This window comes from Aulonocara stuartgranti (genome assembly GCF_965226115.1).
Source record: "Aulonocara stuartgranti genome assembly, chromosome: 7".
NCBI classification, from domain to species: domain Eukaryota; kingdom Metazoa; phylum Chordata; class Actinopteri; order Cichliformes; family Cichlidae; genus Aulonocara; species Aulonocara stuartgranti.
Genome location: NC_138945.1, coordinates 21,971,118 through 21,990,798, shown reverse-complemented (window position 1 = coordinate 21,990,798; position 19,681 = coordinate 21,971,118). Strand labels below are relative to the sequence as shown.

Genomic DNA, 19,681 nt, shown 5'->3' with positions numbered 1-19,681 from the left:
AAAGAAACATTGACAAACAAAGCAAAATTTGCAGTGGCAGCCGTGGAATTGCAGATAAATGTTTCCGGACTAATTTCAAACAGAAGCTGCTCCTCTAATTTCATAGACTTGGTATCAGTATCACACACAGTAATCTTGCCTTTAGCCACACAATGACACCTATAGTGTAAAAGAGCATGAGCTCCCCTCGCAGTTAGCCGGTGGAACAGCAATCAAAGCAACTTGAGGGAACACGGAACGGCAACTTTGCCTCACTGGTGACACGCGCGCGCGCACACTTACAACAAAACAAACACGTACGTGCTGGCTCTCATGTACGCGCACCCTCATGCGTCCAAAGCTACGTACAGGACGGGCCATAGGCGCGCACAAACACTGATCCGTCTCATATCAAGCAGTGAGACGAAACAATGGAGAAATATTCATAATAATTATTAATAACATGCAAATAAAAACACTAGTAATAACAGAAAGAATGGACGCGATTGATTTACTCTTTATTATTATCATTATTATTATTTTTAATCCGGGGTGACTCTCATTTAAAGTTAAGAGCAAATGCAGCTTTCAGAGTGAACTAATCATCGCTAGATCTGGACTCCAAAGAGAGAGAAAAAGAAGCTTGAGTACAAATGTTGATGCTGACTACTGCAGGCCTGATTTACACCCCTACTCTGAATGTTGCCCCCCGGACTGCCACTCACTGAAACAGGTCTGCGTAATGTGCCAACCCCGAATACTGAGATCATTGATTCCCTCAGTGTTTCGTGCTCCTTTTACATCCGCACTTCTGCAGCATCACCTGGGGAAGATGCTGCCTCACAACGTGCAGCGAGAGCGCAGGCGAACGCATGCAATTTGTGAGAATAAGTCATTTTCCTGGTGGTCTAAAATGAAGGTTTTATACGGCAAATTGTATCAAATTTAATACCCTCCGAAGGGCTACGTCGACATATAGTCCGGGCGGAGCTTGATAGGTAGCTTCGCCGTGAGAAAGAAAAGGGGGAAAATTACCTCCATCCTGAAAAGGACACCACCGGCCACCCTAGTTACATGCTGACCACGCAACATCGCCATAATTGTGCCACAATATAGCCCTGCCTACCAGACCACTTCCTCGTGGTTAGTGATAAACAGGAAAAAATATACATAAGATACCTTCACATTCTGTTAGAGGTCTAAGCCAGCATATACCGTACTTACCTAAAACTGACTCTCCCCTCTTAGCTGTATTTGTGGTCCAAGATTTCTTAGTTCTCTCGCCAACAACTTCTGCTGGAGCATATGTATCCAGTGCTCATGCTGGTGGCTCAGTCGGTGATGTTGGATTGCGGATGATTTGGCAATCCTTTTCATGCTCAAGGGAAAAAAATCCTCCGTTTCTGCGTGGTCTCGTGCATTGGCGCGCAGATGAATAAAGTAATGAAGTCCGTCAGGAGGGAATGGAGAAAAGGGAGCTGTAGAAGTGGGATTTATGTCGACGTGTTTGAAACAGTTCTGCTCTCTTTTTTTGTCACACTAGGAGCCGTTTGCGGGTAGAGAGGTGTGGATGGATATCTAGGAAGGGAGACTGGGATCCACAGACGGAGGGCGAGAAAGGGGAGGTACAAAGAATACAGTCTCGTATTGTAGAGGACGGTCATGGCAGGCAGTGAGGGGTGGGTCTGGACTGTATGAGGCGGAAGGCGAGGTAACTGAGGGTGGATGAGGATAAGAAGCCGCGTCGTGACTTTTTTCAGCTGATAGGTATGCTAATTCTTTACACCGAGGCTACAGGATGAGCACCATAAATAGCCTGGTCATTGCTCATTAAGGTGTCAACATTTGGGTACGGTGTGGGCTCAGAAGGACACAGGCTTATTAAGCATACAAGGATTTTTGTTGGGTTTTTTCGTTTTGTTTTTTTGAGACAACTGAAAGCGCAACAAAGTGAGAAGGCGTTGAGTTGCGCAGAAGGTGTCACACAATGCCACGTGCAGGCTGTGTTCTTTACATAAAAAAACAACGTGACTGTATGTCTGTGTTAATGTGAACTTATGATGACTTGCTGAGAAACTCATCTTCATAAAAATTCAGCATAGCTCTGTGGACCCCGTTTCACGTTGCATTGGAAGCGAAACCATGGCAATTTATGCACACATTTTTGTGGAGCAAAATTTGCTCTGCTGTCCCAGGTGCTGAAACACAACTGAAGTGAAGTTCTGGTTACTGTCCATGGTTCTGAAAAGCAGCAGGGGAGATTCTGTTGTTCTGTCGATGGCTGCGAAACCTGCTCAGTAGATCTGTGGTGATGTGTGTCAGGTAATAATGTTAACTCAAAGTGGCAGGTGTCATGGCTGCTGAATTCATTAATGCAAACACTGTATTAAACGTATAAATTCACTTCATTAATGACTGATAAGGTCATGGCTGCTCAATGTTGTGGCTTTGACAGACAGTTAGGGCTTATATTCTATAATAACACTGTGGGGGCTACATCAAATTTGTATAGGCATGTTGGTGTTAAACTAGGGAACCCCTGTCATCATTCTAAAATCCTTGCTATGGTGCTGGTGAGTGGTGTATTCTGACAACATATGGTCAGCATACGCATGACATAAGATCATATTTCCTTAGACCAAAGGCTTAGCCAAAAGCGCTCTACTCTACTGCGTTAGATATTACATCAAAATTATATCAGCTTGTACCTCACTTCATGAGGATATCTCCAGCACTGCTAAATATAGTGCAGAGTAATAGGTAGAATCTGCAGTCAAATTTCAAAACAAAGACTTTTGAGAGGTTTTACAAGCCATCTACAATTCTTAACATAAAAATGCAACAAATCCTCCTCAGGTCATTATGTCTTCTTCTACATCAGCATTCATCTTAGAACAGCTTGCTCTGTCTTTCTGTCTCCTTCACATACATTTTTACTGCTGAGATTCAATAAATATAAACATGAACTGTGCATTGAAGCTGGTAACATAGCTGCTAAAATTTTTGCCTCAAACCATCTTTGGTCAGGTCAGATAAGGTTACTTAATATTTAAGGTACCTTGTGGGCAATTTTTTTCTTTTGAATGTTAAAGGTTCCATTAGTTTGGCAGTATCATCCTGATTTAGTGGAAATATGTATAGGTGTGAATAGATATAACCTGAAAAACCACAGATGGATTATGCCTGATTTATTCGGTCGAACCCACCACTGTACTTATTAGTTAAGTTTACTCTTTCTCTCCCAATGTAATAGTTTTCAGAAATGCAAAGCACAAACAAACAAACACACACACACACACACACACACACACACACACACACACACACACACACACACACACACAAAAGAAGAAATGGCATTAACAGCTTGGCATACTACAGTGTGTCATAGGAGCTAATACTCTATTTAATAATCCAAAACGGATACTTTAAAAGTATATCTGACACAGGTTATTAGATGTGGGGTTTATGTTTTTTGTTTTTGTTTTTTTTTTGGGGGGGGGGGGGGGGGGGTAGATTTTGGAAGCTCACAGTCTTTATTGTAGCTCAAAGCTGGAGCATGTCAAATGGATAACTTTTAAACTGATTTTGACATCACTATATCCACTGCTGTCACAGAGAGTTTTGCAACTCACTAGCTCTCCAATGGTCCACTTGCAGTGAAGTACTTGAAGCATCCACCATCGGCTAAAGAACCTGGCGGGTCCAACATTGCGTGGAACTCAATGAGGCTAAATGGATAAATGGTGCCATTACAAAGTCATTAGCCTGGAAGTGGTGGTGACACGTGACAAGTTTCTTTTGCAGTTGCAGTCATAAAATGCTCCAGGGATCATTGATGTTACATTTCACGATTCAATTGATAATAGCTTTTAATTTGAAATTTCCCCCCTTTCCTGCCAAGATTTACTGTCACCAAGGGAAATTACTGACATGTTCAAGACGGCTCTTACATTTAATTATTCTCATTTTGTTTTGAAAATCTGGATTCCTGCTGTCTGCGGTGGAGTAACACTATAATATCAAACAATAACTGAACAACTCACACCTTTTGTCAGTGGTTACGTTCCAACAAAGTAAATATCAGCCAGTCTGGGATACATAAGCCACCTGATTTTCAGTGGTACTTACTGAAAGTGTGTAGTTGCATACTGTATTGCTGTCAAAGCTTAATCAAACACAAGAAAGCAAGCAAAGTGCTTGATGTGGATTTGTCGGTATGCATTATTCCATGTGTTGCTGCAATACTGCAGACAAAAGCTGTTTTGTGAATGCTGGTCATGAATACCACACAAAAAAGTACCACTGTTGCTTTGGGATTTACCTATGATGAAATATGTACTACTCTAGAGTGTTTGTGTGACTGGGTCATGGCAAGAGTGTTGGATAGATGCATATCTTGAGTTTCCCTACGTCCATAGGGTCAATGCTAGCAGAGCTGTTGGCCTACTGTAAAGAAAGAGGCAATGAAAGAAAATCAATCTTTTATTTGAAATCTGTGGTCAGAAGAAAATTGTGTCCAGCACAGTAACACAATATCTTGGAATCAAAATGCTTCTTAACAGACTTTATGTCAAAAGTAGTTTGATTGAAGACTCAAATTAAACCGAAATCCAAACAAAATTACACTGTGCAGCATTTTTCCATCTGCTTTCTTGTTTCGTTTTATTTGTTGACTTCAGATTTTCTCAGTAAATTACATGCAATTTAAGCATATTCGATAAATCCAGGCACTTTTGGTCTCAGACTATATAAATCCCACAAGAATAAATATAATCAGACTTTGAAGACAAACACAAACACAACATACTACAGTTTTTCTCAAATGTTAAAACACAAAAGCCAATCCTGTAACCCAAATGACCAGTAGTCTAAACACATTTACTAAATGTAGCCACCATATTCCAGTACCATAAACACATGTCACATGAAGACACAATTCACAAAACACAACCCTCTGTACTCATAAATCTAAACACATTTTTCCTTGCTAAAACACATGTTGCAAAACAACTCTGCTCATATCCTCAAATGAAAGCCCATGTGATGCAAAATGCTTGCCACAGTCACCAATCTTTGAACACAGGGAACACACCTGGCGTCATTCACTACACACAATGACTCAAAATTGAAGACACTTGTTGCTAATGCTGTACCCACATGTAAAAGCAAGTTCAGAGTGCACAGTATGCTGAAGGTTCCAAACAAACACAATGGATGAAGGCAGAGTCAGGGGAAGAGGAATCTGATGCAGAGGAGGGAGAAGAGCTGGCCCTGGAAGAAGAGGAGCAGGCCAATGAGGAAGAGGAGTTCAAATGAGAGGAGGAAGAGGAGCGACCAACGAGGAAGAGGAGAAGGCCAACATGGGAGAGGAGAAGGTCCAGGAGGGAGAGCAAGACAACCTCGCACCATCATTACGGACGAGATGCGAGCAACAGCTCAGCGACATGATGCCGCACAGTGATTGTGGTGTGTGTGTGGTGTGAATAACGTAAATAAAAAAACTTCACACCCTGTTCATGTTTTCAAGATTACTGTTGTGTGCAATAGATTCTGTTTTTGCATTGAGTTGTGTTACAGTAGTGTACGTACATGCAGGATTTTCTATAGATTTATACTACTCATATGAAACTCACAAATCTAAATGCCTAATCCTCTGCAGAGATCTACGACGATCCGTTACTGTATAGCTTCTAAAATATGCATTGGCAGTTATGAAACAAAGAACCTTCTCACAAATTGAGCATTGTGTTTTCAATTGTTTTGCTGTAGTGTGTAATGCTGTGTATAGTGTTTACAGTTTTGACAGCTTCGAGCTGCTCTCTTGGTGTGGGAGTTTGAGTTTTGCAGTGGGAAGGTGTGGTTGTGTTTATGTAGCTTTAGAGAAGGGTGTTGTGTTTGGACATTGGGGGACCTGGTGGTAACGTTTGTGACATGTGTTTTAGCATTTGAGAAAAACTGTAATATAATTATTGGGTCACAGAAAATCAAAACCGTGGATACTCAGAGAGAAAAGTCCCCTTTTCTTGGTGTATTGAGATCAGTTTTGTTTTTGGAGAAAAAGCAGTTACCCAGTTAAGCTTTTTGATAAGATTGTTGGCAGAAACTAAACTTAAGTTATTGCCAAGTGCAGATCATAAAAGGATATCACTCAACATTCAATTCCTTCAACTCAGTCTGCTTTAACAGTCTGTAATTATGAAAGTTATGGAATCACTGACACATTCTTCAATAATGAATGGTGAAAATAAAGAAAATTTACTTAAGGCTTTAAAAAATGTTGTAATTGCATCTTTGCCTTTGACTCACGTTTAAGCTTCATTATTTAGGTATGGAGATTGTGCCAATGTCTTTAAAGTTTGTTTAAGTAATCACACGTTTAGAAGAAAATCAGCCCCCTCTATTGTTTCTAACTATTGGCTTCATTGGTTTCATTTCTTCCTTTTTTTCTCCACAACATTAGAAAGATAGTTTTCAAAATAATGGAAAAATATATAATATGTTAATATATTTGATATATTTATCATTTATTATACAACTAAATCTCAAAAAATGTGAATATTGTGGAAAAGTACATTTATTTTCTGGATTTAATTAAAAAAGGTAAACTTTCATTTCACTTTACCTCATTAAACTAAAAAAAACTGTTTCTCTATTACAATATTTCCTAAGATCAATCAAAATCATGTATAATAGGGATATGTCCACCTTATCAGAAGGATGTTTATTTATACACTCATTACTTGGCTGGGGCTACATTACAGCAAATTACTGCCTGAGTGCAGCCTGGCATGGAAATGATCAGCTTGTGGCACTACAGAGGTGTTACTGAGACCCAGGTTGCTTCAATAATGGTCTTCAGCTCGTCTGGAATTTGGGGTCAAGTCTTTCTCACCTTTTTCCTGGCGAATACCCCACAGACTCTCTGAGGCTCACATCAGATGAGTTGGCTGGCCAGTCAAGCACAACAATATCGTGGTCAGCAAACCATTTGGTCGTACTTTTGGCACTGTGGGCAGGTGCTAAGTCCTGCTGGAAAACAAAATTGGCATCTCTATAAAGCATTACAGCAGATGGAAGCATAAACTGCTCTGAATCTTCTTGTAGACAACTGTATTGACTTTGGATTTGACAAAACACAGTGGACTGACCACCACCAACTTCAGCAGATGACCTGGCACTCCAATTCCTTGCAGACTGCAAAAGCTTCATGCTGGACTTCAAACACCTTGGATCGAGTGCCTGTACAGACTGCAGTAGCCTGATTTCCAAAGTAAATGAAAAGTTTTCTTTCATCTGAAACAGGCTTTGAACCACAGAGCAACAACTACAATTTTCTTATCCCAGGTAAGACACTTCTGATATTGTCTCAGTCCCAGGAGACAGCTGATCTTGGAAGTGCAACAATTGGGAATGCAACAGTTGTAGGCACCTTCCTGAAGATTTCTTTGAATCGTGGCTTTTCAAATGGAAAGGTCGAATCTCCAGCAACACTTGAAGTATAAATAAATCCTGATAATCTATCCAGTTATAATGGAAATAAAAGATAGTTTAATAGATGGGGCGATCGTGGCTCAAGAGTTGGGAGTTCGCCTTGTAATCGAAAGGTTGCCAGTTCGAGCCCCGGCTTGGACAGTCTCGGTTGTTGTGTTCTTGGGCAAGACACTTCACCCGTTGCCAACTGGTGGTGGTCAGAGGGCCCGGTGGCGCCAGAGTCCGGCAGCCTCGTCTCTGTCAGTGCGCCCCAGAGTGGCTGTGGCTACAATGTAGCTTGGCATCACCAGTGTGTGACTGTGTGTGTGAATGTGTGGATGACTGAATGTGTAAAGCGCTTTGGGGTCCTTAGGGACTAGTAAAGCGCTATACAAATACAAACCATTACCATTTAGATTTACATTGCAGACAGAACTGTGATGTACTGCAGATGTCATTTAAAAAAAGTCTTTCACATCTGTAGTATAACCTGCGGTGCCTTTGTGGTACTGAACATTGTACATGCAGAGTTACATAAAATGATAAAAATATTTCTGTAATGATCGTAACGTAATTATATCTCTTCCCTAAATCCTCCTAGGTTAGTCTGTCTGGATGAAACTTACTTATTTAAACTGCCTAGAATAACAGGATTATAACCATCTATATAGCTTTTGGAAATTATGTTTATGATATTCAAATCCTTTCTATTTCTGCATATCAAGTGTAGTAACTGATCTGAAAACAAACTGTGACAGCACGTGTAGGCGCTGAAATTACATGCATGTAACGTGTATGTTGTTGCTGTCTGTAAATACATTTTGCTAGACAAATTTTGATTCCAGTGGCACTTTGGGGTAACTGGAATGTGTTTTAATGCATATCTCTAAGTGTTAGTCAAACAGTGATTCTAATAGTGCCTGTCATTGATTACTTTGTCTTATGCAACCAATATTTAGCTTAAAATTAAGGAGACATATACTTAGTTATTATTCTTTTGTTTGGTGTTTGTGAACAGTCATTTTTGTCATCTGACTAAATACAGTAAGAATGAAGATAAAAAAGAATAAAATGATAAACTAACATAGATATCGGTCTTTTAATACATGAGGCAAGCCAACAAGCACAGTAGGCCTGGCAGAAAGTGCCCATAGGGCACGTTTTTACAAGTAATAATAATGTTATCAGTTATCATTAGGATTAAGCGTTATTATAATACTTAAGAAAAGGCAAGTGTGCTCAATTCAACAAAACCCGATGACCTCTCAAACATTTTGAAATTGATGAACTACATCATCAGCACTTGTACATCATACTATTGATGTGTAATGTTCACCTGTTTGACTGGACTTATTGATATTGAAACAGGTTTTAATCAAGTTGGCACAGTTGCTGTTCTTAGTGGCACTGCAGCATGTGACAATTAAAAGCTACGCTTTGGCTATTAGCAGCGGGTCATGGTCGAAGTAGCCATTCATTCTACCTGAGTCCTTGAATCTCTCCCTTCCTAATTATCTCCCTCCATCTATTTTCTTACCACGTTAATTTCACCTTCTCCACAGCTGCTGGTAGCAGCAGAAGCCTCTCGTGACTGTGAGGCCAGGTTACTAGTTGTTCCTGGTGTTACTGGTGCAGCAGCCCCAACAACTAACATGCCGGTTAATTTGACACATTCTGCTGCATCTATTTTTACTTTCTTTTCATTGTTTTCTCTCAGCTTTCCAGCTCCACATTCTCGCCACTTCTTCCATACGAAACTTTTTTACAAGGTGCGAAGCTAGGGTAGGGGCTGGTCGTGTTAAGAGATTTGATTGGGCAATCCGCTGTCAATCCATCAGCCCAAAAGTGCGTACCGGGTGTGCCAGATTACCAGTCCTGCCCTGATGTTCACTAATTGGGAAATGGTCTGGTACCTCTATAGCACCTTTCCAGTCTAAATAAACACTCTAAGTGCTTTTATCTACAAGACACATTCCCACAATGCAGTGCTTTTTGCATCTGCCACACACTAATGCTTCAGTGGATGCATCAGGAGCAATACAGGGTTACGCATTTTGCCCAAGGACACCTAGACATGTGCACCGGAGGAGCCGAACCACCAACCTTCCAATCTCTACACAACATGTCCTGCATCCTAAACTACTAATTCTACTGCAAAAAACAAATAAACAAACTACAGTCTAGAAAAAAAACAAATAGGATTTAATTTGGAATCAGTCCATTGCGAAAAACTTTCTTGGATATACACGTTTAATCTCTCTTAATAATATCCTTAAAAGCAACATGCTTCCATGCACCACTACTCAACGTTCAATTATTTGTCAGCATGAGTTCCTCATTGTCGAAGTTTACCAAAGTTTGTACAATGCAGCATTATGGGTGTGAAGGATATCACTGTCACTTAAAAATATACTTTGCAGATTCGACTCCATTAGCCACATAACTACAGTAATTGGGTCATATTCAACAGCAACCCAGGCACAAAACCCTTACAGGTGCTAAATTTATCAGGGCTGTAATGATTTCACATCTACCTCCTTGTTGGAAGCCATGGGTTGAATCTTCCTCCTAGCTGCCCAGAAGACTATTACTGCATGCTAGATTGACAACTTACTAATGGCTGATCTCTATGGCTTAGGCCACAGAAATGTTTCTACCCTGGTGTTAGTACACGCTGTTGCGGAAGCCTGTCACACTGTACCCAGACCTCTCCCTGCCAGTGCTATGAAGGAGAAGACAGATGTCCAAATAGCCAGCAGGTCCATCAGTCATGAGTTTGTGGGGTTTTTTCTCGCAAGGCCCAGAAAAGGGGGGTCAAATTGGAGAAACACAGATGAATGAAGATGACACCATTCGAGCCTTACTGCTACTATAATGAAAAACATACTCGTTTTTTGTGAAGCTTCTAGATAATAAGACAGCCAGATGGATTCACACACAAAAGCAACAACTTTTAATAGTTTTACTTACATGAAAACTGATGTAAAAATCTGTATAAGAGTGCTTATTTGTTAATTGAACAGCACTTTAACTTCACCCAAACACAACAATTAAATCTATTTATTAACTGCAAAAGAAAGAAAATACCAAGAAACATAAGTACAGATTGGTGACTTTAGTAGGGTGTAGCCCAGCCTTGTATTGTACAAACTGGACATAAAGAATTGATTAATGGCCAATTAAAATGAAAGAAAAAAGAGGAGCTAACGTAGCACTAAAGCCTTGTGTTTAAATGTAAAGCCTGGCAAATGCCGCGCTAAATACATTCTGTTACAGAAGCAGGGACACATATGTGTTGTGTTGTACTTTATAGCTATATGCAAACATGATATGGAACTGATGGCACTTCAGCGTTAGACATCCTTCTGTGGCATGAGGCATCACCAACACAGACGCGTGGTATTTCATTTCAGTTTGTCCTTGTGATCCATACAATTAGAAAAATGTTTCACAGAGATCCAAACTAATTGACATTAAGCTTCACTCTAAATGGCAGTGTATTGCTTCAAATCAACATTGGTGACGCATCAGTTGAGCGTGTGTGGTGTAGAAGGCTGCAGAACTTTAAACAATTTGCTTCTAGACTGATTACCTTTCACAGGAAGGTAGATGTGTGAACTAAAAGCTACTGTAATAAGGTTTTTTTTTTCCTACGCAGTGTTTAATGTTAAATTGCAAATCAAAGAAAAATATATTTTCATCCAAAGTAACATCTATTTAAAACCTGCTGTGACAATTCAAAGAAAGTTTTAACTTCGTTCCAAAGACCTTGAATGAGGCATAAAATATAGTAAGAGTGCTGTTACAGGTTAGCTCACCACATGTGGCAATGTTGCAACCCGTATGTGGGTGGCTGCTCAGCATGCACTTACCATACATCTAATTGCCCATCTGGCACAAAAGCAAAGGACTGAGCATAGTGTGGGTGCTCGCCACCTTAGGGTGTTGCAGATAATTAAATGAAAATTTTAAGGGCTTCTTTGAAGATGAAGATGTATTTTTGAATGTCTGTCAGAATTTTAACAGTTAAAATAAAGTACATGGCTGCTCAGTTTTCATGTCACCTTAAAGTTATCGCTTGGTCGTGCCATCGCTAATTCCAGTCAGTTTCCACAGTACGTGGTTTCTGTCACTAATTAGCAAAGGAAAAGGGTAAAAATGGTATTCATTTTACCAGCTCAGCAGAGTGGCTAGCACACGGAAGATTGCATTTAGATCAAAAGGGAGTGATTTTATGGGATTAGTAGGATGAGACAAGTTCACTAAATTGTTCATTTGAATTCACTGAATTTCCCCTGATGTGCAGCAACAGCAAGAATTATGTAAACAAAATGAATTTTGTATGATAGAAAATTACTGCTGTAAAAAATTTTGTTAACGTTTTAATCAAGATGAGCAGGAATAGAAGTAATAGTTGTCAGCAGACATCTAACACTGTTATAACGCCGCAATAGCACTACATAGTCTCAAATGTAATTTAATGCATTTCAGATGTAATTTTCACGTGACCATAATCTTCAGATAATGTTTTACATGTCTGAATGTTTGATGTTTTGTATATAAAAACAGGCACTAAAAAGTTTATCACTGGGAAACTTCAGTACAAATGGAGTCCAATTTAAAAAATCCAACTCCTTCAAATTGCTGACTATAGGGAGTTCTCTGCTCTTATTGCTCTTGGCAAACCATGCAATTAAAAAAAAAAGTAAAGAAAAGAAAAAAAGAAAAACTGGGCTTCGTTTGTTTCTCACGCCAGACAGAAAGGAAGAATAAACATATGCAACAGAATTCCAATTGAAAAGAAAACAAAGCTGCCTTGAGAGCAGTTGTTCACTCTAAATAATAAAACAGTGATTAGGATGTGACCAGAGGCTGTCTAAAGGGCTCAGTAGCATGCTGTGGACTGGTCTGAAGCTCTCTGTTCTCAAAATATGCGTTATTCTAGCCAGCAGTGACGGAATCTCACGCCTCCCACTTTTCCATTTTCCACTTGACAGCAACTCTTACTGTCCTTAGCATTCTCTTCCCCCACTCTAACTCTATATCTGCAGTATGTATCTCTGTGTGTGTGTGTGTGTGTGTGTGTGTGTGTGTGTGTGTGTGTGTGTGTGTGTGTGTGTGTGTGTGTGTGGTTTTTTTGTCTCCTTTTTCAGATTGGATTTTGCTTCTCTGCCCTTTTTACCTGTTTACTCGTTCATCATTTATGTTTTCAACGTAGCACGGTGAAAACATCCTCAGATTTGAACTCTTCTTGAAGCGTATTGCTCTTTAGTCTCCTTATTCTTTAAAGTCTAGTGTTTTATTTTTCTCACAGAGTGCTCCATTGTGAAATTACCAGTGTTACTAATGAAGTGCTAATTTAAGCTGTGATGATATTTTAATCACCCAGTGCACAAGGATGCTTGTAGATGTCTGGTCCTTGTGGACTTTAACACATCACAGAAGCTTTGGCCTTAAGTTTAGAACATTTTTGATTAATGTGCAACTAAGAAAAAAACTGCATACGCAAATCCCTGTATCTATGTACTTGTGCTTAGTCCCAGATTCACAAAACACTGTGCACACCTGTTTCTCATTACAAATCACAGCATGGAAGCAATCAAGAGATCTGCGTTCGAGATGAAAATTTGAGAACAAATGTGGACAGTGAAGGAGAACTGCAGTACATTACTGAATGTGAGAGAGTAAATGAATCAGGAGGGGGGGAAAACATATATTGTGGAAGATTGAATTTGTGGATCTCGGATAAAAGAGTTATAGAAGGTCAGCGAGACTGCTTGCTCAAAGTTGTGTGCTGTTAAAAAGAAAGAAAAATAGTGGCTGAAGCATGCACAGAGCCAGGCCTAAAGGGATTGGGGAAGGTGTCAGGACTCCTTCCATTTGACTGAAGCATTGCCTTCATTCTGGGTCAAATGGCTGTCAGTTCCATTATGCCTGAAAGAAGAGCGACAAAAAAAAATGCCCACATGCAGGTGTAGTTGGTTCAGTGCCAGATTGATTAGATTTTCCAATTTAATAAATAGACAAATTCGCATGGCGTTCCCATGAAAGACAAATGAAACGTTTTGGCACTTTCTTTTGTTTTGTTCTCGTTTCTGCATTTATAAGTCATCATGTAGACCTTTATGGTTTTACCTCATACTTCCACCAAGAGGGGATTGCAACGATAAGGTTGCCAGTCTGATTCACAGACAAGTCACAAAAATATATTTGGGCAGAAAAGAAAAACAATCAGTGCTTTTTTTCTGCCTTATTCTCCTTGCTCCAGTGGCAAACAGACTTGGGTGTTCTACTAGGCAGCTTAGCGCTCCCATCTCTGTGATGTGCAGCGTGGCTATGTGTGAAAAGGGCCCTCCTGAAAAATGAAGCATTGCTCTGCATTTAATTTAATTGTCCTGGCTTTGTGGTTTATATTCACGATGCTTAATAATGCTGTGCGAATGTGCAAATAGTGTGTCTGAAGCAGACGTCTGAAGGAGAAAAAGTTCACACCAGATAGCAAACAACATGTCATAAATATTGACATCTCACTGTGACAGCTGCAAACTACTAAGTTCCTGTCTGTATCCCCTCAGTAAACACTGACGAACACATAGACGCAGACAAAAATACACACTCACAGACACACAAACACCCTTTTGTGTCAACAGAAGATTCAGAGTTGTGTTGAAAAGCTTGTACGTAAGTAGTAAGAGCGACACTGTCTTCTAGGGAAAATACTGCCACAAAGCGATGCTGGATTTGCTCTCCGGGACCTGTTTGAGCAGCCTGGTATTCCTGGAGCTCACTGTGCCAAGCATCTGGAGAAAAAATAGTGCAGAATACAAACAGAATGGGTTTTGCATCATGATGAGAGTCTTGTGACAATATTAAAATAGCATGGGAGAAAAGTCAACTCCAAAGTCTGTAGTGACAAAAAAAAAAAAAAAGACTTTTCTACGATGTGTGTTTGCTGTGGGAAAATTCCTAAATACAGTACATTTGGATTCTGTTCACGGACACGTTAATGCTCTTGTTACTTGACAATTTTTCACCCAGTCCTCGTCTGATATGATTTACTTACTCAATAACATCTGCTGCTTCATGATTTCACTATTCGTGTTAGTAAGGGTCTGTAGCATAAAGACTAAGGCAACATCTTAAATGTGACTGATGTCTGGATGAAAGCGCAATCTCATAAACAGCTGGGATGGGCTTGAAGTTATTGAGCACTGTCAGTAAGGCTGAGAGTTGCCAAATCACTTCATCCCATGTGCCAGTCTTCCTCCAGCTCTAATGTAATTAGTGTGCATCTCCTCTGCCTTCTCTGGCCTTTGTTGTTTGATAAATGTAATTAGATAAAATGAGCACGAGTAAGCTAAGACCCCAATAGTCTGAAAAATGTGGCATGAAAGTCATTGTCATTAACAAAGTGGTTCAAAACATTTCTCTTTGAAGTAAGGTTAGAGCTGCATGTGCATGCAAATTTTCCAAAGTTGTTCCAAAAATTTTCCAAAAGATGTAATTCCACATTCCTTTTTATGTACAATACAGTTAAAGTACTTTGTTTACTTTGATTTTTCTTAAAAATGTATTATCATCATCAGAGTCACAATAATTAGGGCTGTACAAAAATCTTGAACCACCTTTAATTTCCCCATATTTTGCTTCCAAGAAGATGTTGTTCTTCAAGTGATGAGCAATAATTCTCCAGGCTCTCTGAAGGTTTTTCAATAATTTTCTTTTGTATCTTTAGGCACTTTCTTACTCGCAGCATGTTTCAAAAACACATCATTTGTTCAGATTTCTTTTCTTGAGTCTATGAAAAAAGCCAAAGTTAACATAGATAAAGTCTGACGGGCATTAAATAGTATTTTGCACCAACAAGATGATTCCTAAAAACCTGGGACAGCTTAGCATGTTGTGCAGAGTATCTTTAAAAAAAGGTGGAGGACAAAAAAAGTCATGTCCTCATGTGTCAGGTGTTCCACAGGACCTGAGAGAAGCATCTGGCGTGTAGTTGATCCATCTACTGTTTGCCAAAGCCTCATCAAAATGGCCTCAGTGGAAGTGTGGCTGTCAAAAAGCCATTCTTAAGCAAGGGAGAGAAAAGGCTGAAAAATGCCAAATTACACAAGATCTTATAGAGTGATAAATCCAAATCTGACATTTTTGGTTCAAATCGTCTGAGGCTCGGTAATGATTTGGGATTTCATTTCAGGATATTGAACCATGAATCCAAATGCAAAGTTTGTGTTTGAAATGGTATGTATGGAGGCGATTAGAAGAGTGATTTAATAGTAAGTGTCTACAGACAGCTGTAACACACAGATGGGGCTGCATTTCAGCCAGTGGTGCTGGGGATCTTGTCAAAATTGATGGAATTCTGAACACAGAAAAGTACGATCAGATGTTTATTCACCGTGCAATAACAAGCATGGATTGACAACAGCTTCATTTGACAGCATGACCATGATCCCAAACACACTGCCAATGCAGTAAAAGCATATCTGGAGAGAAAAACACACAAAGAAATAGTGTTTTAATAGCATACTGCACCTATTTCCCATTTTCCTAATACTAGGTAGCTCGAAACATTTGCACAGCAGTGTAGAAAAACACAATCTGACTAACCTAAATAACACAGAGATAGTTGTACTTCATGTAATGAGTAGACCTGGAACGTTCCTCTGTAGAGAAAAAAACATATTTTTGTTCATCAATATGTCTGAGAGAGTTTTTTTTAAACAGCTTTCCTCTAGTCAGACCACAGCTTCTAAATCAGGTTAAAGTCAGGGCTTTGACTTGACCTATCCAAAACATAAACTGTTTCACAACTATTCTTTTGTTCATTTACTCAATGCTTTGGGTCATTTTCTTGTTGCATCAGACGTCCTCTCCTAAGCTTTAGCTTAGGGACTGTTGAACTGAAATTCTTCTTTAAGTCTCATAATGCAGTTTGTTTTGTTGTTTTTTAATTCATTGTTTGGTCAGTCATAACAAGACACCCAGGAACTGAGACAGAAAAGCAACCAACAATAACACTCTCTCCACCATGGTCATGACTCAATTTGGACGAGGTTTTGTTGTTGGTCTGCAGAGGCTTTTTTTCCCCCTTCAAAAGCAGTTTAGTACACGCCAGAGGATTGTGAATTTGTGTAATTTTCTCTTAATGGACGAATAAAAAAAGACTCAAGCAAATTGTAGGCATCTCTTGCTGTTTCACTTTATTTTGTTCAGCATTTCATGTTGAGTTGTTTGTGTGATCTCGCAGGATCAACAGTCCTGAATTTCCTCCATTTGTAAATAATACCTTACTGTGGATTGGTGAACACCAAAGTTTTTGTAAATGTTTTGGTAGACCTTGCCAGCTTTTTACATTTCGGCTTCTTTAAGGGCCTTCAAAGTTGTGATTGGGGGATGGTTGAGAACAGCCTCTAATTCTAGAGAAATATAGACCTCCCCAGTAACCACACTTTCTTTGCCTTTATTTTCAAGGAAACATGCACTTTGGGAAAATAAATGGAAAACCATGAGGGTAGGTAATATATATTTTGACTTTAAGCTTCTGCCAAAAAAAGTGTGTTAGTCCCCCCCTGAATGACACTTTTATTATGTGCATGCGCCAAATCCAGCAGCGATATAGTACATTCAAAGCTGTTCCTGAGGATTAATTTGACTGGGTGGATAAACCTGACTGTGCAGTTACATAGATAGCCAGCAGTGAAGTTGGAGGGTAAACAGTGTGTGAGGGACGAACTCAAAATGATCCCAACAGAAGATAGTAAATTAATATCCAATCGGAAATAACGCTATGCAGGATTAAGCTAGTAAAAGGTTTTATCCTTTAGACTAATGCAAGCAGCACCACACAATTAGCATCTGTGTTATCTCTGTATTAATACCATTTATTTTATTTTCATTTCACATATGTTATAAATATTTAATGTGTTCATTTAGCTGTGTTCCTACTGGGACTGGCAAAATCCTAGGAACATGCAGTAAAAGCATTATTCCCAATACCACTAGCAAGACTTGTGAAACAATGCAATTAGATTCAAACAACCCTATAAAGAAAAATAAATAAATTTCTATATTTTTTTCCTCAATTTTATCCAAACTGTATGATTGTTGTTGGTCGGCTCTTCACCTTCACTTTAAAGAAACTAGAGTGTTAGCTATGTTTGAGTGTCTATAATCTAGGACAGTGGTTCTTAACCTGGGCTCGATCGAACCCTAGGGGTTCGGTGAGTCGGTCTCAGGGGTTCAGCAGAGCCTCCACCGTGACATGCACGGCTCATTTTGTGCACCAATAAAAAACATATATATGGAACTTGCATTAAATTATGCTGCGGTGAAATCAAAATTGATCACCCTTTAGTTTTAAATGTTTGTGTGTTTATTTCCTACTAGTACTTGAAGAAAATACCTTTTTTCTGTGACTTTCCTCGGGGCACTGCACACAGTTTATATCCATAACAAGTATAAATTACTGCAGGGACTAGAAACTGTTAGGCCTCCCCGAATTATTTTCTTTTTGCATTTTTGAAAAGACAGAATTGCAAGACATGTTTTCAAAAGTCCTTCAGCATTACCAAAGGCGATATTCAAGATTACCGACCAAATAACTATTAAAAACCTGAGAATCGAATTGCTGAAAGACCCTCATCTTATCAGAGACCCCCTCTACGGTTCAGATCCACTATCTTCCTTTCTCTCCTCTACCCGTGCGAGAGGTTTACTTGGATTACCTCCTCCCAGGAATACACGTGACTGCCCCATGATGATCTTCATCAACTATCACCAGCAATATATAACCCTGATTCTCAGATTATTAAACTATTCAGTGTGGCAGTGTAATTAAAACTTCTTGGTTTGAGCCCTTGCCTGCTAGCCTGTCAACTCATGCTCTGTGCTTACATGATCTATCCTACATTGTTGCAGCTTCTGTCCTGGTGTGCCTGTCTGCCTTGTTCCAGGAGAAAACGGCCTGACCCATTCCTGCTCACAAAGAAATACTCACCCAAGTTCAAACCTGTGGATTTGGAGAGACCTTACCTGCGTGTGAGCCTGTGGAGAAAAAGAGAGTCCCTGCAAATATACAGTGCTGTAAAACAAAGTATTTCCCCCCTTTCTGATTTTTTTTTCTCCAACAGACCACGATGAGAGTCATCATTAACAAATGGAGAAAACTTGGAAGAATAAAGAACTTTCCCAGGAGTTGCTGGCTTTTGAAAAGTTACTCCATGAGCGCATTAACAGCTCGTCCAGGAGGTCACCAAAGCACCCATCCACAGTACGACAGGCCTAAATTAGCTTACAGTTAAGATCAGAAGAAAGAGAAAAAAAACACAAAAAAACACATCCATGGGAGAGTTTGAAAGGGAAAAAGAACGCAAACGCTTGCTCAACATCATCCTGATGATAAAATATTCTGTGGACTGATGAGACAAAAGTTTTGGAAGGCTTAACTCACCATTACATCTAGCATGAAACTAGCACAACATTTGATTAAAAAAAAAAAGCAACACTGGTTGTGTGATGGCCTAGGGCTTCATTGTTCCTTCAGGACCTGGACAATTTGCTGTAACTGATGGAACCATGAAGGATCCAGAAGGAGAATGTCTGGCCATCAATTTAAACCCTTAAGCTCAAGTGCACTTGCATTATGCAGCAGGATAATGATCCAACACACCTCTGAATGGAAAAAAATGAAATAAAACGGCCCAGTCAAAGTCCAGACTTAAATCTGATTGAGATGTTTTGTTATGACCTTTAAACAGGCCGTTCATGCTTGACAACTCTCCAATGTGGCTGGATTCAAACAATTCTGCAAAGAAGAGTGGGCCAAAATTCCTCCCCAGCGATGTGAAAGACTCATTGCCAGTTATTGGAAATGCTTGACTGCAGTTCCTGCTGCCGAGGGTACACAACAACCAGCTATCAGGTTTAAGGGACAATAACTTTTACACACGGGTTCAGGTAGGTTTGGATAGGCTTTAATAAGTGAAACTGTTATTTTAAAAATATATTTAGCATTTATTCAGGTTATCTTTGTTGGATATTTATTTATTTATTTTGTTGATTTGAAACATTTAAGCATGAGTAATAAAAAACAACAACTGAGAAATAAGAAATCCTAAAGCAGTAAACACTTTTTCATAGCTTTACCCGTGGAAGACGAAGAAGTCTCACCTGCAATTCCGTCTGTGAAAGTAATAACAAACTAACTAAACGCCTTGAAAACCCC

General features: G+C 39.5%; 1 protein-coding gene and 1 long non-coding RNA gene across 2 annotated transcripts in view; one reads left to right on the top strand and one right to left on the bottom strand.

Moving 5' to 3' along the window:
• The window catches only part of brinp1 (bone morphogenetic protein/retinoic acid inducible neural-specific 1), a 113,604-nt gene extending 111,952 nt beyond the window's left edge, over window positions 1-1,652 (bottom strand). Inside the window, exon 1 of the mRNA XM_082542728.1 lies at window positions 1,204-1,652. The gene's annotated coding sequence lies outside the window, so the exon portion shown is untranslated. The remainder of the gene's footprint in view (window positions 1-1,203) is intronic.
• Window positions 1,653-1,699: 47 nt separating this feature from the next.
• Window positions 1,700-18,418, top strand: LOC309712126. Its single transcript, XR_014278191.1, has 3 exons — window positions 1,700-1,746; window positions 16,930-16,969; window positions 18,376-18,418. It is a non-coding gene; the product is annotated as an uncharacterized lncRNA (long non-coding RNA).
• The last annotated feature ends 1,263 nt before the right edge of the window (window positions 18,419-19,681 follow it).